This window comes from Protopterus annectens, chromosome 2.part1 (genome assembly GCF_019279795.1).
Source record: "Protopterus annectens isolate FY-2018-M chromosome 2.part1, PAN1.0, whole genome shotgun sequence".
NCBI lineage: Eukaryota > Metazoa > Chordata > Ceratodontiformes > Protopteridae > Protopterus > Protopterus annectens.
This window is the reverse complement of record NC_056729.1, coordinates 914,860,938-914,883,493: the sequence shown is the minus strand read 5'-3', so window position 1 is coordinate 914,883,493 and position 22,556 is coordinate 914,860,938. Positions and strand designations below refer to the sequence as shown.

General features: G+C 37.5%; 1 protein-coding gene across 1 annotated transcript in view; it reads right to left on the bottom strand.

The window, feature by feature from the left end:
* The window catches only part of WWC2 (WW and C2 domain containing 2), a 1,656,421-nt gene that overhangs the window by 842,559 nt on the left and 791,306 nt on the right, over nt 1-22,556 (bottom strand). The gene's annotated exons all lie outside the window — the stretch shown is intronic.

Genomic DNA, 22,556 nt, shown 5'->3' with positions numbered 1-22,556 from the left:
TGGAACACATTAGTCGTGTTGATATATTTGCATGCCTTACACTTCCCACATTTTAAAGTTCCTTTTTTCTTTATTACACTTCTCTGTGTTGTTTCTGTTCTATTGTTACACAGTAGACTTTTCAAGTTCTTCTTGTTTTTATATGTGAATATGGGGTTTTCTCCTACTATACTTTTAATTTTAGGATCCACTGTTAAAACTGGCCAATATTTTTGAATAACTTTGTTTATTTATTATCTGGTGCATAGGTTAATATACATCTTAGGGACTCTTGGGTTTCATTATTCTTCTGTCCTTTGACATGTTTATGATGATATGGTTTTCCTTTGCCTCGTCGTAATTCCATCGCTTGTTCAAAGTCCATCTGATTCTTCCTATACCCTCTAGCTGCTAAGTTATCCACCAGTTGGTTAAACTCTTGTTGAAAGGTATCTTCCTTTGTACATAGTCTAGAAATGCGTATGACTTGATTTTCATATATGTTGTTGAAAATATGTGTGGGGTGCATGCTAGTTCTATGTAGCATGTAGTTCTTCCATGTAGCTTTCCTATGTAGGGCTGTCTCTACTGTTCTCTTTTTAAAGATAATGCTTATATCCAAGAAGTCAATACTTTCCTGGGAATACTTGGACTCAAACTTCAAAAAGTCCGTTGTGGATGTTCGATATCTTAGAAACTGTTGGTATTGATGGGCTTCTCCTTTCCATAGTAATAGTATGTTATCCACAAACCGACCATAGAACAGTACTTGCTCTTTCCATATGTTGTCTTTACTATTCATCCATTGTAACTCCCACTGTGCTAGTACCATGTTTGCATAGCTATTGGCACAGGGGGTGCCCATGGCAACCCCCCATTTTTTCCAATAAATATTTCTGTCATAAATGAACACATTACTGCTTAGTATAATATCCAAAAGGCCACAGATAACATCAACTTTCATTGCCATGCTGTTGGTGCATGAGAACTGCCTTACAGCTTCTATCCCATATTCGTTGGGGATACATGTAAATAGACTATTAACATCTAGAGTTACCAATAATAAGTCAGTGATGTTATCCAAATCTTTCATAGTTTCTTGTAGTCTCTCCAAGCGGTGTGCCGTGTCCTTCAGTACTGTTCTCGCTTTGTGCATAAGTTTTTTAAGTTCATCCTCCACATATATTGAAAGTGGTTCCGTGATCCACCCTCTGCCAGATACTATGGGTCTGAGAGGTGGATCCAGTAAATTTTTATGCACTTTCGGTATTCCTTTAATTTCTGGTACAGTAGGGTGGGATACTTCAAAGAATTCAAACAGTTCTTCATCTATTTCTCTGCACATCAACTTATCATATAAATCATCTTTCACTTTTTTTATTAGCTCTTGTAGCTGAACCTTGCTAATTCTTCTGCAATTACAATTAGAGATATTAACAGTTGTTTGCGTAATTATAAAAAATACAATTTCTGTATTATCTATTTACTTGCACAATATAAAATCCAAGTTGCATCTCTGTGACATACTAATATCACCATTGTGAAGACGAGTGCACACTGAATAATTTTCATATTTTAACTTTCTTGTAACTTTTACAGTTTTTAAGGTATATACATTAATTTGCAGATAGGTTGGAAAACTGCAGTCTCAGAATTTCCAGCTCAAGCAAAAACTGTCCAGGCTGGAGCTCTGTAGGTTATCATGAGGTATGAAATTCCACTCAGGCTAGGTGTAAAAGAGTTAAATTCTGGCAGCACGCATTCCAACCAAGGCCCACCCAAAAATCCACTTATCTGTCAAAAACATTTAAGAAATGTAGTAGTGCATCACAGAGTATTTCTAGTTATTTATTGTTTTCATAAGAAGTTAAAACTAAGACAACCTTATATTCAGTTTAATGCAGTAGTACCCTGACTTAGCTATCCGTAGTGTGCATTCCTTTAGGAAGCAATGCACTTGCCATAGTTCTCAGTGTAAAGTTAATTTATCTGTTAACAACGCTACCAGCCTGCGCTCAGAAATTGATACTGTCATACCTGTAGAAGAGGGTGCTAGTAAGAGTCTAAATGGAGTGAGCAATTACAATAAATAACTAAACAGGCTACTGCAGAAGGCACAATGCAAACAAAGGTAGGGGTGCAGGACAGAAGTCTGGTATTATGATCTGCTTCACTTTAGAAATGAAGAGGAAAAACAAGATGACCTCCTCAAATAAAGGTATCCCAAGGAGCTAATCCTTCAGCACTATTCCCGCCATGACCTACACCATAATGTTCTCGGACAAATCTGGTCCAGCACCGGTCTCTCAATCAGAAGTGCAAGCTCTGTAGCTGGGAGTCATTCAGTTTCAAAAAATAAATGAGACCGCGAAAGTCAAAGTTCACTATAACAGCATTCAAGTGCCTTTGCAGGGGGGGGGGGGGGCTGCGCCCTTACAATCCCGTGCACTTACTAGCTTTGATTCTCTTTTATCCAGGAGGTGGGGAAACCTCAGAGGTACTGAAACGTCAGCCTTACTAAATATACATTATCCTTCATATTCGTACAAAGTCTCGCTATTTTAAAGAACATACATACAATCCTCTGAATTTCAGCAAGCACCCCCCGTAACACTGTGCCATAAAAATAACACAGAGCAAAATAATGAGGAACACACACCAGTAACCGAACAATAGCACAGCCTAATGAAAGGGTTAGTAATAATGGGGGAAGTAACACTTTACCCCTTTTTCTCCAAGGAGGCGAATACACTGTCAGCTTGTTTTTCAGCTGTCATTATTAAAACTCAACTTACTAAGTTAGCAGACTGCAGAACCTGAAATGACCTACATCATCTAACTTGGCAATGTCAGACTATTTAAGTCCAATTAAAAAAAAATAAAATCTTCTTCAGGCTGATTATAAGGCTGTGTTCAATTAAATGTTTTCGACAACAGACTGAGCGGTTTGAAAAAAAAAGTTAAACAACATATCTGTAAAGCAATGGAATGGTGAAGACCTTCCTTCAAAAAGTGCAGGCAGTCAAGGGAAACTCAACTTCTGACTTATGTGCAGAAAAAGTCATTTCCTTCAATGTACAATGATGAGAGGTTCTAAAAGACCTCTCCACAAAATCACAAGAGTTCCCTTACTTACATCATGACTGCAGAACAGTGCAATTCCACAGGCTTTTGAGTTGGGTGAGTTGCAATGCATTCTGCTGAAGCCAGCTGAAAATGTGAAGATTTGAGTACAGCTGAAACATTTGGAAAATAGTAAAATCTCAGGGGCTGCCCAGAGAAATGCAACCCACTAGTACAGCAAAGGATGCTCTAATATAATCAATTTAGCCTAGATGGTTCAGAAAACAGGAGCAACATGGACACGTGAAATCAGACACAGTCTGGAAATAAGAAGTCTCAAACAAACAGTTAAGGTGCTGCATTACCTCCTTTAAAAAAAAATTCCTTTTCATATGCATTATCCAGCATCGGATTAAAAGACATGCTTAACGTTAAACTATAGTTCAGAAACAAGACAGGCAGCAAAATAATTCTAATGGAAAAATTGCTACAAGTAAAAATAACAAACTTGGAACGTCCAGTAAACTAAATAATCTAAATTCACACCATTGTGGTTTTAGGATAAGTTTAATAAAACAAACAAATGAACATGAAAATCATCTCTCTCTCTCTCTCTCAAGAGCTGCTACGTGTTTACACGCAAGATGAAAAATGCAAACCGTCACAAGTAGGCAGGTACTCCCAGATTATAAAAACATTCTCAAAGCTTCTGCTTTTTTTGTGAAAAGTAACATGCTATTTAATCTATCAGCCACTTGGTGGCAAACTATTACAACAAAACACGGCAAATGCTACTTCAAAAAATACAACTTCCAGATGCATTATTTATTTATTTTTTTTTTTACAAACTGTATGCAAATACATTTACAGTTTTAGGGTACCACTAATATGAAGTCTGAGGTAATTTTCAATAGGTTTCAGTGACAAACTTCAGCTTAACTTTTGTCACAATTATATAGATCATGTAAGCACAAAGGCATAAAAGTTAGCAAAACCCTTACTGGCATGTGAAAAAGAGCTGTTCAGTATAAATGAATGCAGCCCTACAGAAGGGGAAATTACATATATTTTACAAAAAGAAAGACCATACACCTTGAGAATTCCACAAGCTTTTTGATACAAGTTTACTCTAGCAAGGGAAACAGGAAGAAACAGACCTAGCAACAAATAAAAAAAAAAAAAAAAAAAAAAAAAAAGAATTCAGATGAAAACATGACTGATTCACATAACAAAGGACAGACAGAATGATGATGAAAATAACATTTACTAACTGTGGACAATAAATGTATTCACCACATCAGTCAAGCTCAAAGGAGGAGGCCCCTATGGTACTGGGTTGAACATTTGAAAACTACTGCTGTGTTGTTTCATTTAGCATGTTTGAGTTTTCTTTTTTTAAAGCTAATGCAGGGCATTCCCAAGATGGAGATAAAGGATACATATGCTCTACCTATCCCCCCAACTCCACCCTCAAGTTAAAGGGGTTGCACCTGCGACAACACATGCTAAGTGATAATGTTATTCAATTAACTTATAGGAAGGAAGATGAACCACAACAGCTGAAGCAATCTCCCATACAAGGGAATGCCCTGTGAAAATATATGCTTAGGGAGTAAGGATACAAACTACTGTACTTGATAAGGTGCAAAGGGGCAACTAGATATCCAATTACCACCAAGAACACATTCCTGAAAGTCATCCACCAATGCAGGAATGTAATTATTATCATCTTACTGCTGATACGTGTGGTTGGCAATCCCAATAGTTTAAAAGGTCACGGGTTTACACTAAGTTTATGGGTGAGGGACCATCAAAAAGCTTAAGCAGAGTTAGGAACAGTAATACGAAAACGAAGCAATTCATACCAAAGCAACACTTCCACTGTGCGAAGAACCAGACCGTTGGAGAAACGTTAAAATGGAACAGACTTTATTGCTCTTGTCTTAAAATAATATTAAAAAGTTCGCTATTCAGCGTAAATCATTCATTAAACCAGAAAAACAATTAGAATCAAGTGCTTTCGCTTGGTCTCAATACCAAGCTTTATCAAGATCTTGATAAAGCTTGGTATTGAGACCAAGCGAAAGCGCTTGATTCTAATTGTTTTTCTGGTTTAATGAATGATTTACGCTGAATAGCGAACTTTTTAATGTTATTTTAAGACAAGAGCAATAAAGTCTGTTCCATTCTAACGTTTCTCCAACGGTCTGGTTCTTCGCACAGTGGAAGAGTTAGGAACAGCCCAATCCATTCTAGACAGATCATTCGAATTAAACAGCAGGTGTGACGTCCCTCCTCTGGGCCAGTGATCAAGGAGTCTCAATCCTCACATGGACACTAGTGAGGAACGTTCAACTTGGAACAAAAATGGATACACACACTACTTCCAGATTGCAGCTTTCTGGATCAAACACAATTTCCCTTAAGAGCACACAGGAAGCACACTCCCATCCTGGGGCTGGGTTTCCCTCTCTCTCATCAGGCCCCAAATAAGACTCCACATTGACCACAGTGATAGAGTACTCAGCCAAGTGTTCCAAGCTAAGTCCTCAAATCCAAGTCCTCCACCACCCTCTTCTGTGAAACCAGTGCTCTCACTCTCTCTGCTCCAAGTAGCTGACACACACTCTCTGAGATTTGATTTTCACACACACACACAAAGCTGGGAAAGGCTGGCACAGGTTTTACTAGCTATGTTCCCTCTACCTAGACTATAAGGTAGATCTTGCCACCAGAACATTCCAAAGCCACCTATTCTAAGGGTCTTACAAGGGTACCCAATTATACTAGGTAAAATTAATACTAATACAAATGGTAGTGTTTGACCAATGCAGCAAGGCTTTCAAAAGCGGCCTCAGTGTCACCAAATAAATACAAGTACCCTCAAAGGTTAAAATATTCTCTAAAAGACCAGCCACAATGAAAAGTTGAAATATATTTAATAATAAACAAAGGTTTGGAGACAAAGCCAGAGAGGCAAGAGTACATTGGTTTGGACATGTGCTGAGGAGGGATGATGAGTATATTGGGACAAAGATGCTAAGGATGAAGCTACCAGGTAACAGGAAAAGAGGAAGGCCTAAGATAAGGTTTATGGATGTGGTGAGAGAGGACATGCAGGTGGTTGGTGTGACAGAGCAAGATGCAGAGGACAGGAAGAAATGGAAACTGATGATCCGCTGTGGCGACCCCTAACGGTAACAGCCGAAAGAAGATGCTGATGAATAAACAAAAGAACATTAAAATACAAAATGTCTATTTACAATAAACATCAGATTCAATCACAGGAAGTATTAAAAATAACACAGATGGAAAGGTTCACACAACTACAGAAAAGCAATACTTAAGTAATCTTACTATATTTTCTTGTCTGATCTAAATAATTCCTGTCCCCTAGTTTACTTACTAGAACAAAGCAAGATGAAGTGGGTGAGAGCTCCTTCTTTGTCTAGTTTCACAAATAGACTGCTCTGAAACTTCTCTCTCATCTAATATGAAAACATAATTTCAGTGCTGGATTAAAGAATGACATCAAATACATCTGGTAATCTGACTCTGGTTTCCACACTACCTCCTTTACGAGAAAATGAACCAGAATCTGGCACATGTGAGTCATAATACTTGCATCGGGAAGCTATAAAAATATTTCAAAAACTTCCACCCTTCCAGGGTAGCAATTAGTTCACCCCTAAGGACAATACAGTGGGATTCCTAGTCCTGGTTTTCACAGACATTTTGCCTCTGGCTGCAATCAGAGCTGTAAGACGCAATCTTTATGGCCTAAACCAGGTAATTTAATGTCAGACTTTTTCAAAGTTAGCTGGACTGAGATTAACCTCTTATCTTCCAGTATCCTCTGTTACAATATATTCATTTCAACAGTTATAACATAGTCTGACATACAGCTGTATTTCTTTTCTGTCCAGCAGGACCCACACTGTTGGTACATTTTTTTACCACAAGCAGTTTTACAAATACATTTTCAACACAAGTACCTGTAGAAATTAGTTTGACATACAAATGACAAATAATTCTTTACAAAACTCTGGCTAGTTATGCTGACATATGTTACACTTCCACTGTCCTACTTCTCCTGGCAAAGCTGGCAATTCCTCACATCATCGCACTATGCACAGACATGGTGTTAACCACCTGGTTATCAAGACTGGCCTGGAAAGTTTTCAGTGAGGCGCTCTGCTTGATGTGCAGAGGCAGTCCATTGTGCTACAGTGGAAGCATTTGGCAGTTTCTGTTGCTGATCTTATAATGGAAGTTTAGAACTTTGGAAGCAGTTATTTGTTAGACAGTTCTGTGAAGGTGAAAGACAGACATAGGTTGGTACTGGGCTATCTGCCCGAAGGCATATATTAGTCCAGCCACGTTGTGCGGTATTCACCGCCCCTTTAGTAGTTCCCTAGACCCTTGTACTAGCAGCTAGTACCCTTGGCCCCTATCTAGTAGTGCTGTTGGTGTGATCCCCGGTGTGAACTTTCTGTTACCCATCCACTCATCAAGGTTCCTCTTGAAGAGTGATAGTGAGGGGCTCTGTCTTATGTAGATCGGGACCCTGTTCCATAGTAAGGGAAGTCTCTGCGAAGTGAATCTATCCCTCCAGCATGTTCTATTCATTGTTGCGTTGAGGTTTATATCCCTAGAGCGTGTAGCTCGAATAGATTTGGTTTTGCTAAGATAGAGCATGTTCAACAATTCTGGGTTGGACATGGCTCTGTACGTTAGACAGAGATCACCTCTGAGAAAGCGGTATGCAACAGAGAACAGACTTAGCTTTTTCAATCGTGCTGCATAGGGCAACTGTTTGAGGCCAGTAATCCTCTTGGTTAGGTACCTCTGTGGTCTCTCCAGCTGCTGGAGATATCTAGCCAGGTACATTCCAATTGGTGCACTGTACTCAATAATGGGTCTGATGAGGGAAGAGTAGAGGGGGCACCATTACATCCTTAGATCTTGATGAGAACCCTTTTGTGATCAGATGGGTCACATAGAAGGATTTTCTAACCACTTTGGCAACATGGTTATCAAAGGAAAGCTGACTATCTACTTGGGTCCCTACATCACTTATTTCTTCTTCAGATTTCAGGGGATGGCAATATCTTTCATAGTGTGAATTGCTAAGCAAAGGTTGCAGCCCAATGGGAGTATTTTTAAGCTAGGAATCTCTGGACCTTTTAAATTAAACAGGTGCTTTGAAAGGTACACTTCAAAGATGCCAGTGCACTCTCAATAGTGGGTCTTATAAGGAAGGAATACAGAAGGACAACATATTCTTGACCTAGACAAGGTACTGCAACAGAAAAGCTGTGAGAGGCAGAAGGACTTAGCATTTACAATCAGGATATGATGGCCAAGAGAAAACTGGGAACTTAAAGCAGCTCATGATTTGCAGTCATCAGAAACTGAAAGATCTTGGATGTCCGATTTCACTTCTAGGTAGTAAATGCCAAATAAGAGAGAAGCCAAGACAGAGTCCTGTTGGACACCACAAATAACAGTAGCTCACTCCTCTACAAGAGACGTTCCTACTTCGAGGATGTAATTTTTGTCAGGAAGACAATTTGCTATCTAGCAGACAACATAATGGTTACAAAAAAACGAAACAAGGAAACCAAAGGCAGGATCCACAACCACAAATCTTCACAATGATCCACCACAGCAAGTTCAAGGATGCAGGGACACCAAGCAAGAAGATAAATTATTTTATTCCATAACGACAACCACAGACTGAGCGCTTTCACCAGCCAAGCTGGTATCATCAGAGTCTGTGTAACAATTGTTCATTCACACTTAAATACACATCCACACACCCTAACTCACCCAATTAATCATTAATTCCATTACTTCCTTAAAGGGATATTCATTACCATAGTGAACTTGAATCTGTCTAGTTAAAAATACATACTGTGTTAAATTTCATTTGTCTAACAAACATATGAACAATGAACCATAATAACAACCAACATAATTTAAAAACATTAATCAAATTAATTAATTAAATAATTAATTAAAATTGATACTTTATAATATATAATATATGAAACAAAACTTTTAACATTTCATATTACACTAGCTCTCTGCTTTAGATGAGGTTTTAAAGAAATGTGGTCATTTAAACCTGGAAATCTGGTGGCATTCAATCTCATCTGCCACTCAGATTCCAGAACTGCCACCCTATTACTGATGTCACCAGGCGTGAAGGGCATCACCCTATCTATAATGAAGAACAAAAATCTAATGAAATTACCACACACCCTACTATGCAAATATAAAGCATTGTGTACATCCTTTTTTCTTATACATCTATTATGTTCACAAATTCTATCTCGTAGCTTTCGGGTGGTCATGCCAATATAATATGCATCACAGGTGGCACATGATGCTATATAAACACAATTTTTGGTATTACAGTTGCATAGACCTGGGCATGCAAGTGTACGTCCATAGCTCACTACACAGATGTAACTACCTTCAGCTATAAATCTGCAACTACTACAGTTGCCACATTTACTCATCCTAGATCTAATGTACCTTTTTTCCTCCCTTTCCAGAATATTTTTCATGTTGTTTCCCCGACTAAATACAATGTTGGGACTTCCACCCAACAATTCTCTAGTTTGTGCATTGATACAATGATCCCAATTGTTCCTAATACTGACACAAAATTCATTAGCCATATCATTGAACCTTAAAATAAAAGTAAGATTGTCTTTCTTTAAACCAGCCCCTTCATTATTTGTTCCTTGTGTTAATACCATGTTGTCCATACCATTAAGTATGGGAATGTACATGGTATTCCTTTTCCTATACATCTCCTTTTTAATTTTCAATAATAAATTCAATGGATATCCTCTCTCCATGAATAAACCTATCAAGGTATACATCTCTTTCTTGAACAATTCATCGTTACTAACCAACCTTGAAAGTCGGACCATTTGTCCTTTTATCACCCCTTTCCTTTGATGGAAGGGGTGACAACTTTTGAAATGTAGCATAGAATTTGAAAAACTAGGTTTTCTGAATATGCTACTCACTAGTTTTCCATCCTGCTTGAAAATAGAAATATCCAAATAATTAATGGACATCTTATTCCATGTATATGTAAATCTAAAAAAATCCGTAGTTTGATTAATATAAGCCATAAAATCAATAACTTCACTTTCATTACCCTTCCACAGGATTAAGATGTCATCCAGGAACCTATTGTACATTAAAATGTGTTCCCTAAAAACTGATGACAAAATATGACATTTCTCCCATGACAGAAGGACTAAATTGGCATATACCGGGGCGCAACGGGCCCCCATCGCCACCCCTTTGATCTGCTGATAAGTTTCACCTTCAAATGTCAAATAGTTGCTGGTCAAAATGAATTTCATAAATTCAAGACATATGTTTAGTCTTTCCACATCAAAACTTACACTATTCAATAAACTATCATGGAACAAATCCAGCCCTTCATTGTGGGGAATGGTTGAAAAAAGATTCACCACATCAATGGTTAAGAAACCATATGACTCAACATCCACATCACTTATCACCCTGAGCCTCTCCAAGCAATGCCAGGAGTCCTTAATGATGTGTGGTGTATCCAAAAGTGCCCTCTTACAAAACTGGTCCACAAAGGCTGCCATAGGTTCTGTCTTAGACCCCCTTGCCAAAACACTGGGTCTGAATTTTAAATGGTCAGTACCTTTGTGGACCTTGGGAATTCCAAATAACTTGGGTAATATTGGAAATTTCACACTAAGATAATCAAACTCATCCTCATTTATAGCCCCCTGATACATTGCATCCAATAAATATAAATCAATTTTACTATATGCCCTATTAATTTCATGTCTTGACACCCTACTATAAGTATCTTCATCACCTAACATTTTCATGATAATCCCACTATAATCCATTTTGTTCATGATGACCATCCCGCCCCCTTTATCGGGGCGCATACATCTATAGTCATTGGTCACAGTTAATTCATAAATGACCTTTCTCTCATTAACAGATAAGTTATCCTGTACCTGCTTGTGTTGTGCACATATTCTCCTAAAGTCACGTTCAACCATTTGTTCAAATACATTTATATCAGCATTAGTGGGGGGCATAAAAGTACTTTTCCTTTTCATAACTATTGTTTCAGCGTTAGAATCAAAAATTCCTGTCCTCAAACCTGGAGTTAAAAAATACAAATGGAGATTTAATTTCCTCGTATATAGCTTTAGATTAACTAACACCTGTGTTATATCCAATCTATAACTTGGAACAAAGCTAGTACCCTTACTAAATAGTTCAAAATGAGCTTCACTGATAATCATGTCAGTATAATTGTAAATCGTGAAGCCCCCATTCTTCAACACCTCATGTCTCATTACGGGCTCTTCTTCCCCTTTAGTAAAATGTAACATGTTAGACCCCTCTCCTTCACTAACCAAAATGTCATTACCTAAATCACTGTTGATACATAGTGAATTCTCATCAAAAACAGTGAGTAAGTCACGCCCAGCAGGCTCAATATAACAAACATCATTTTCAAAATCCAACGAACCTGAAATGCCTTCAGTCCATTGTTCATGTTTATCCCTACCATAAAAACTAAGATTTCCTTCACCACATTGATCACATGTCTTCGATTCCTCATTCTCACAACATTCAACCACACTTTCATTCCAAAAATAGGATGCAGCAAAACCTAAATCAAAACAAACTTTAAAATCAGCATACATCTCATAATTGCAACAATTGTCCATTAATATCTTTGGTTCCCTCTCTTCGATGGATAATGATCCGGAACATCCCTCACTTGAGGCCTCCTGCTGAGAAGCCTCTTGGACCTGCGCGGGTAGTTCTCGGCCTCTAAAAAAACAACATCCTCTTCCTCTGGTATAGATGCCACCTTGAAAGTACGAGCATCATCAGGGGCTGCCATAAACACACTACCAGTTCGCATATTGAAACCTTTTCTACCAGGTGGATATGCCAGCCTCTTTTTGTATTCGTTGGTATCCCTAATTAATTTCTTTTGTTTGGTAGATCTGCTTTTAGTAACAAACATTTCTAAGTTCCTAATCACTTTATCAAAATTGTTCTTGTGCTCAAAAAACAATAAATCTGTTGTAATGTTTGTATGCAACATATTAATCTCTTCATGAAGTTTGAGCAGTTTAATATTGTTGTTGCGTATGATAATATCAAGCAGTTCCATACCTGTTTTGTTAAATAGGACGACCAGTTCATTGGAGCTGTCCGAATCAATATCCACGCCCATAGGTAGCTTCCAGACGCGTAGTCCTCTAGGGACCTGTTTCAATTCCTTGGATTTAGTCAGAAAGGAATTATCCAATTGCATAGCCCTGTATTTTCTACAGAGCTTTTCGTACTTATAAATTTGTTCACGTAAAGTTAAAGGATACTGCTCCTTTCCGCTACTGTTGCTATGAAATATTTCCAACGCATCCAGATTGCTATCAAAATTCGGCGCCTCAAACCAGGAATTCAATTCATAGGTGCGAGCTGCACCCGCCGATGACGTAGATCGCTCGGGTCCTTCCGGACTCCTTTGCCTTGCATCAACCCCATTGCTATTAGTCAATGCTCCGCTATAGGTGTTAGGGTTGCTGGAATTGATTACCCTCTGCCCTGGGGTAATACCATCAGTTGAATGTAAAGTGAACAAGCGTACCTCCGAATCTGTTGGACTAACATTGACAGTGTCCTTCTGGGTCTGCACTTCCCCATACACTTTCACAAGTTTACCGATCACGTTAGTCAGTTCTCTAAGAATGTCCTCCATGCCTGATATACCAAACTTCCAAGAATAATGCTGGATAGAATATGTACACAAAAAAACGAAACAAGGAAACCAAAGGCAGGATCCACAACCACAAATCTTCACAATGATCCACCACAGCAAGTTCAAGGATGCAGGGACACCAAGCAAGAAGATAAATTCTTTTATTCCATAATGACAACCACAGACTGAGCGCTTTCACCAGCCAAGCTGGTATCATCAGATTCTGTGTAACAATTGTTCATTCACACTTAAATACACATCCACACACCCTAACTCACCCAATTAATCATTAATTCCATTACTTCCTTAAAGGGATATTCATTACCATAGTGAACTTGAATCTGTCTAGTTAAAAATACATACTGTGTTAAATTTCATTTGTCTAACAAACATATGAACAATGAACCATAATAACAACCAACATAATTTAAAAACATTAATCAAATTAATTAATTAAATAATTAATTAAAATTGATACTTTATAATATATAATATATGAAACAAAACTTTTAACATTTCATATTACACTAGCTCTCTGCTTTAGATGAGGTTTTAAAGAAATGTGGTCATTTAAACCTGAAATCTGATGGCATTCAATCTCATCTGCCACTCAGATTCCAGAACTGCCACCCTATTACTGATGTCACCAGGCGTGAAGGGCATCACCCTATCTATAATGAAGAACAAAAATCTAATGAAATTACCACACACCCTACTATGCAAATATAAAGCATTGTGTACATCCTTTTTTCTTATACATCTATTATGTTCACAAATTCTATCTCGTAGCTTTCGTGTGGTCATGCCAATATAATATGCATCACAGGTGGCACATGATGCTATATAAACACAATTTTTTGTATTACAGTTGCATAGACCTGGGCATGCAAGTGTACGTCCATAGCTCACTACACAGATGTAACTACCTTCAGCTATAAATCTGCAACTACTACAGTTGCCACATTTACTCATCCTAGATCTAATGTACCTTTTTTCCTCCCTTTCCAGAATATTTTTCATGTTGTTTCCCCGACTAAATACAATGTTGGGACTTCCACCCAACAATTCTCTAGTTTGTGCATTGATACAATGATCCCAATTGTTCCTAATACTGACACAAAATTCATTAGCCATATCATTGAACCTTAAAATAAAAGTAAGATTGTCTTTCTTTAAACCAGCCCCTTCATTATTTGTTCCTTGTGTTAATACCATGTTGTCCATACCATTAAGTATGGGAATGTACATGGTATTCCTTTTCCTATATATCTCCTTTTTAATTTTCAATAATAAATTCAATGGATATCCTCTCTCCATGAATAAACCTATCAAGGTATACATCTCTTTCTTGAACAATTCATCGTTACTAACCAACCTTGAAAGTCGGACCATTTGTCCTTTTATCACCCCTTTCCTTTGATGGAAGGGGTGACAACTTTTGAAATGTAGCATAGAATTTGAAAAACTAGGTTTTCTAAATATGCTACTCACTAGTTTTCCATCCTGCTTAAAAATAGAAATATCCAAATAATTGATGGACATCTTATTCCATGTATATGTAAATCTAAAAAATTCCGTAGTTTGATTAATGTAAGCCATAAAATCAATGACTTCACTTTAACATAATGGTTACCACTATAAATAAAGAAGTTTTCTATGCTGCTCATTTTCCCTTCTAACTTATTTGTTCCCAGTAACTTGGGTCCTTAGTTAGTCAGCACCAGCTATTTCCTGACATCTCATGCATGTTTTCTGCGTGTATTCTTACTGGAAAATTTCCTCCCTCCACTACTTCTCTGGTTTAATCTTTATAATGTTGTATGCTGCTTCATAACTATAAAATTCTAAATAATTATTGTTATAGCTCCTAATGGATTGCCTCAAACTCTAACCTCGCTGCATTCCTTCTACTTATGGCATTTTCACTTTGATTTATGTCCTTCTGCTTCACCTATATATAAAAGTCTTAAAAAGAGTAGCTTTAAAATTATTCATTCAAGTCATGTAGTCCTAAAACATACCCCTGTTCAACAAAAATAGTCAGCTTATCCCACTTTACACTTGCCCCCTTCCCTTCCCAAATAAATTCCTTCAGCTCTATTACAAGTCATCCACAACGTCTCTGGCAGTAATAAGTGTGGTCAGAAGAACAAAAACATTCTCACTGCTGTGTCTTATTGTCCAGCTTCATGACCAGTTATTTCCAATCACTCTTTTTTTTTTAAACTAATCTTCTGATTGGTTTCTTCCCATATATCTTTAGCTTCCATATCAATCTTTTTTAATCCATACATCTAAATGTTTCACCTTTTCATATCTTCTGATACAGGTAAAGAGGGTCTATATTACATTCTCGAATGCCGACAATGTCGAATCTGACATTGTCGACATGAGAATATCGAACGTTCAGAATCTCGAGTGTGTAAACGGAATTCTCTGTGAGGGGAGAATTCCGTTTACTGCAATGTAGTGCGGTCTTGGAGATGGTATATTTAAGTAACAGGGGTGGGGGGGCACAGGGTACTTTTTTTTTTTTTTGTCTTTTTATAAGTTCGATGTTTGAAGACATCGACCATATGTTGTTCGATGTTTTCAAACGCTGATCTTATAATATAGACCTGGTAAAGATGAACTAGTTCATGTGTAGGCATATAACTTACTGTTGCAGCCAGTGTGTTAACCCCCCCCCCCTGTTTTCAACATCCCAAAGATATTTTTTTTACATCACAAAGACAAATTGAAACCGTCAGTTTCCCACAGCACCCTAATGTCATATCCAGGACTTGTCAACTAAAGAATAAAATCATCCGCAAACAGGGTTTTTTTTTTTCCTCGAAAACCACAAACAATTATATCTCTGAATTTGTGAATCCCTTATACTTTTAACTCTAGCATCCAAGTATATAGCATACAGGAGAGGAGTAAGGACATCCGTGTCTGTTCCACTCATTCAAACTCAACTTAACTCCTCTCACCTTTATTTTTGCCTCTGATCTACCACAAATTTTCATTACTAACTCCGATATACTATCAGGATGCAAATTAGCATGAGATGTTAAATCAAGGTTCCATCTGCCAGAGCTGGTGGTAACTCAGGTAGATTTTAAGACACTTATTGAAAAGAGTATTGAAAGTCACCTGGTGCCATGGCCAAAGTTCCCATTCAAGGGAGACCTGAAGGGGTAAAAAAGCCATTGGCCTTGTGGGACTAATGCAGTAAACAATGTGCAAATAAATAAATTCCTAGTAAGCCCTATCAAACGTCTTCCCTGCACCCAAACTTAACAATAATGAATGTTGTTAAACATTCCAATTCTCTCTGCATCACTGTTGCTCTTTTAATGTTATTAAATTTTGCTTCCCATTCACAAAACCACACTGATCCATACTGCTCACCTTGGCAACCTTTGCTTGATTCTCTTAGCTAGTCTAGACATAAGCACTTTATAATCATGCTTTAGGCTCAACATCAGTCTATATGTTGCTGGGTCCTTGGTCCGCCTTTGATACTAACACCAGCTGTCTTTCTCCACAATCCAGGCATTTCCCTCTCCTTCAAAACATTATTAAACAGTGTTTTCTAAACTTTCAACAGCCTCCTTTTTCCTAACTTCTGCATTTCTACAGGATTTCAGTCTGTTTCTGGAGATTTCTCTGTTGCTTGGTTAGGCTTCACAGTTTTTTCTCCTTTATCCACCCTATTAATTACAATGATTCCACTTAGTCATGCTTTGGAATATCTAAAACAGTGGTGCACAATCTTTTTGTGGGAAGGGCCACTACACGAATTCGTAATGCATCCGTGGACCACCTCAAAACATAGCAAATCATTACGGTTAACAATATTACTTAAGACAGCAGTCATGAAATTGCCTGTTTTCTACATCAACTTTATGTTTAACTTTATTCTGGCTTGCAGCTATGACTTAATACAAACTCTTGTAAAAAGTTACTACTGTTTACAGACTACAAGTTATAAACAACAAAGAATAGTTACTTCCGCAGCTAAAATTAGAGGTGTGCGCAACAGCAGTCAATTGGTAAGTACGTACGTGCTGGAAAGTCTGCGTGACTGGAGTAAATCATAGCATTTTTTTCATTTTTTTTTTTAATTTTTGGTTACTCTCTTGGGGCCGGATGGTGTTGTGTCGAGGGCCAGATTTGACCCCAGGGCCGGACATTGTGCACCACTGATCTAAAGTTTTCAAAAATGCTTTCAGTTGTGTCTTTTGCCAGTTCGTTTCTGAAAAGCAGCTATCCTGGTAATATGAATGTAGACTGTGTTCTGCGTGATTGAGATACCGAAAGCTGCCATTTGGTTTAATGGGAGCCATTATTGTGTACTGCATCACTGGTGAGAATTAGACTGCTTTTGTGATCACCAACTATATGGGGACAGACTTTGTTTACATTATTGCATCTTTTTTACCATTTCTCAATCGATTTTGGGGCAAGTGTGTGAATGATTTTTTGCCTAGCATCTCGTGTTATCTATTTTGGGCCTCTTTATGACTGTTGGATTGTGGAGCGGTTATCTGCTTGCCAAATGCTACAAAATAACATTTTTGTGACATCATCCGAGATTGCATTTCTTTGTTTACATTGAATATGGAACTTTATGATTTCAGGATACATATGTGAACAATTTGGTGTAGAGTATTCAGTTCAATTAGTTTTGGGCTTCCTTATGACCGTTGCAAACGTGGAGTAATCACGGTTCTACAAATGCTGATAAGTGGGACTTATTCTGCTGTTACGATTTTGGATCGTATTTTCTTGTGAATACTAAACAGGGATTTCAAAGTGTCTTTCAGTTCTGAAATCTGTCTCTGGACTTTTTTTTTTTACTTTTAGTTAAAAAAATAGACTTGTCAAACTATGTTTTCATGTTTTTCTTTGGGTTTGATGATAATGGCACACTGATATTAGGGCGTTGTGATTGATTATACAAATAACATGTGGTTTCATGTTGGCCACTTCAAATGTTACATTTTTTATATACATAATGTCATAATCTTTTCATTTTTCTCTTCGAACGTACATTTATGTTTAATAAGTGTTTACATGACTCATTTATGGAATAGAGGGAGTAAACATTCGCTACACAGATAGTACTTCGCCAAATGGAATAATTAGGTGTTTTCAGTAAAACTTATTGGGTTTATTAGACTTTCATTTGTGTTTATATATGTACATACAGCCCTTTTTTGAGGGGGCAATCTATGGTTTGTTTGTTGTGCACTGGTACTCTGATTGTTAATTTGAATTCACTGGGCCCATGGAGGTTGAATATGGATTAAGCAGCTATCCATATTTGATAATGGAAACAGACGTCGGGAAGGCGTTTGTTGTCAGGTATTGTGTTTTTCATATTTAATAAGTGACGGTTGAAGTCCGTTGCGGATAGTTATGATGTTTGAAGTACACAGTTTATAGGAAAAGCACTAAACTATATATTTTTTGTGATGATCCACCGTAGCAACGTTTTGGCGTCTATGGCAGGTAGTCATTACAGTGTAGCTGCTTATAATAGAACTGGCTTTATTGGAGTTTAATTGTTACAGCAATGACTGGGGGCACGTGTGCATAACCTCTAAAGACCATCAGATTAGTACGACTTTTGGGTATACTATAGGTGGCATATATTTATCCGCGGTGGTGCATCAGTAGCGTTGTTGTCTCACAGCAAGAGGTTCTCCCGTTCGATTCTCGGCTGGAGTGCGAGGAGTGCCTTCTGTGTGGAGACTGCATGTCCTCCCCACAGTTGGGTGGAAGTTCGAAAGACATACGTAAATGGGCGTCCCTTCATTGAAGGTTGAACGTCGAGCTGGCACCTCGGCATTTGTGAAAATCTACTGCCAATCATTAGCAGACCGGAGTTCCGCTGTGGCGATCCCCAACCGGAAAAAGCTGAAAGACAACAACAACATAGGTGGCATATATTTAAAACCCATTAGGCTGTATGTTATTGGGATTCATGGTATATTTGACTATTGGGAAGTCTTTATATACTGTCTGGTATAGTGGGTGGTTTGCTCCCTCCTATTACAGTTATAATATCTGTGTATGGGCATTGTTGTTTGCACTATCCAGTTTATTATAAAAGATTTTTCAAGTCAGTCAATATAAACACTTTATATAAACGGTTTTGTACAGATTTATAAATAAATAATTTATAAGAGAGTACAAATGGAGTTGATAACTATCCTACAGGGGTCATCAGATAAGGATGATGTTCAAATTTTTGGCATTAGTGAGGATGGCATTTTTATACGTGATGATATAGTGAAAGACCCAGGGGATTCCTGTAGGGATTGTTTTTTTTAAGTTTACTAAAAGCATGACTCAACTCAGAAGCAATGTTTGGCATTTAAGGTTGTTTAAGGCCTACAAGGCCAAAAATATAACACCAAGAGGACTTAGAATTAAAACTCAACCATTTGTAAACAACCCAGATGAACAATTGAATGAGGAATGGGGGGGAAAGTCCAACATACAGCAACAATGGCGTTTGTTGAGATTTTAACCTCTTTTTATGAAAGAATTATTGACACTAATGTTGCAGATATCAAAACACTGTGAAAACATTAAACCCTTTGAGATACAAACAGTATACAACATGTCTATCTAAGTTCTCCAAAGAACTACTTTCCTTTGGAGCAAGCATTAAAAAATAAGAAAATACACAAATTTCAAATGGATGTGGCGGATTATGTAGAGGGGAAACCGTTTGGAACTAAGAAATATGTGAGGTTCAGGGAGGTGGATTCGGGACAAACTAGATTTAGGAAAAAGAAACAGCGGTCTATACTGGAAAAAGTCTAAGACAGATTTCAGCAGTACATCAGGGGAGGAATCCTCAACCACTGAACCTAAACATGTACTTATTCAAGAGGCCCCAGTGCACAAAAAAATGAAAAGCATGGATCACACCCTTTAGGGTTAAGCGACACGGGGGGGGTAGAAAACATGCGCACAGGTACAGTCAAGAATTTGGAAACTACTGTACGTACTGATACAGACATAAATGTTTACCAAAATGTACATAATCTCGCCTCTGTGTCATTGAATGAAACACAAATAAAGGTAATTGATAAAGGGTTATCTTTTGCACCCAGCTTTTTTGTTAATGAATATAATTTTGTACAAGATGTGTTGTCATTTTGTCACCTTCTTAACTTGAAATTATTTTTTGGGGATCAAGATAATACTCAAAGATCTACTGATTTTCTTTTTCGAAAATCTTCTTTCCAGCCACCTATGGATAAACATGTAACTATTTTTCAAGATAAAGTCATCAGGGACCTACACTTCAAACAAGAGGAATCATTCATAATGGGTAACAATCTGAGTCAGAATTCCGGGCAGTAAAAGATCTGAGGGATAATCCCAATATTGTCATTACCACAGCAGATAAGGGGGGCACTGTGGTGGTGATGGATATGGAACAATATGTTTCTGAGGCACAAATACAGTTACAGAATAGCAAACATTATATGCCTATGCCCTTAGACCCTACCAATAGGTTTAAACAGGAGATGGATGAATTTTTGGACTTAGCTGTTGAAGAGGGAATTACTGATAAAAGTACTCAGAAACAACTTACAGTGACAGATCCACATAGACAATTTTTTTATTTATTGCCCAAAATTCATAAAAACCTAACAAAACCACCTGGTAGACCTAATGTATCAGGCAATGGTTCATTAACAGAACCATTTTCGGAATTTTTGACTCTACATCTACAACCTCTTTTGAGTTTAGTTAGATCAAGGTTGAAAGACACGACTGAATTCCTACAAATTGTGGCAGATTCACAACTTGAGCCCGGCTGGTGGATGTGTACCCTTGATGTTAAATCTTTATATACTAACATTCCACATTGGGCCGGGTTACAGGCCATTGAATATTGGTTGGTCAGGGGTAATCTTTATCCACTAGGTTTCAATACCTTGATACTATGTATGGTGGAACAGGTACTAACCAAGAATGTTTTTTTTTTATTTTTATCAGGATTGTTATTGGCAAGTCCAAGATACAGCAATGGGGGCATCATTTGCACCAATATATGCCGACCTATTTATGGGGTTCCTAGAGGAGCAGCTTATCTATGATAGGGCCCACAATATCTACATAGAGGAATTGGACATCTGGCGTAGGTACCTTGACGACTGCTGGCTCGTTTGGAGGTCTGATCAGGAATATCTATTGGAGTTCATTCAATACCTAAATGACAACAAGTGGGGTATTGAATTTACTCTCAATATGCAATACAGTGAAATTCAATACTTGGATGTTTTTATCACTAGAAATAGTGATAATACACTTGATACAAAAATTTTCAGAAAATACCCACAATATAATGCCTTGTTGGATGCCAACAGTCTACATCCAAAACATATTATAAGAAATATTCCCAAGTCTCAATTTTTGAGAATCAAAAGGATATGCTCCAATCAGGCAAGTTATGAATACTATCAGCATGACTTAAAAAACAGATTTAAGGCCAGAGGTTATAAATTGGGTCATATCATGTCAGCATATAATTGGGCGGAACAATTTAACAGAAATGAGTTGCTTAGCTATAAAGAAAAAACAATACAGGGGTTGTCCCTATTAGATTTGTGACCACATATGTTAGGAATACTAATGTTATTAAAAATGTGATTAAAAGTAATTGGAATATTCTACTAGCTAACCCAGCTTTGGCTAATATTCTTGCCTCAGAGTGCCAGTTTTCTTTGGGATCATATCTGAACCTACATAAAAAGGGAAGACAGATGAATACTTGTGGTATACAACTCATACTTTCTGGTGACCAACTAAGGGGTTCCTTTCCCCTGTGGCCATTGTTCATTTTGTTTATATATGAAGAAATCTAAAGAATTTCCTAGCAGGAATACAATAAAAGATTTTGAGATTAGATGTTTTGGCAATTGTGGGACCAATTGGGTCATATATCTTGCCACCTGTTCCTGTTCTGCCTTTTATAGTGGGCAGACTTCAAGAGCATCGAGAATCAGGATGTCACAACATTTTAGTGACATTAGGAACAAACATCTATCTAGTGCTTTATACAAACATGTATTCTCTCATACCAGCGCAAAGTTTCAGTTTCAAATTATTGATGCCATCAGGGGTGACAATATTAATAAATTTGGATGGCGCAATATGCTCAACAGCAAAGAAAAGGCTTGGATTATTAGATTAGGGGGGTTATTTAACCCAGGTCTTAATAATCATTTATAAGATGATATATAAATATAAGTTGTTCAATCAGGCTTGCTTGTTTTTACAGTGTAAATATTAAGATATGATAAATTTTCTGCTTTCAGCATGTTTACATAAAAAAGTTAGATTTTTATGTTCTTTATTTTTTTGGTAGGATATCTTTAAATGTGTAACTGTCCTTACTTATTAACTTATTAGCCAATTATCTTATTAAGTTAGTTGGAGTGTCATGCTATCACTGAAGAAGGTTTTGTGCCGAAACCGGTCTGTTTGGATCAGAATAAATGAATATTGGAAACATTCATTCTGGGTGCTGGCTGCCTTTTTGACTTTTTGCCAGTTTCCCCGCACCTCTTCATAGTATTGCCAGAATACCTACATTATCTCTTCAGGATATCTAGTTAACTGTCTTCTCATAGGGTCTCAGAGTTTTGCAACAGCTCTTTCCACTTTTTGTTGCCCATGCTTTTTTGCTCAAAAT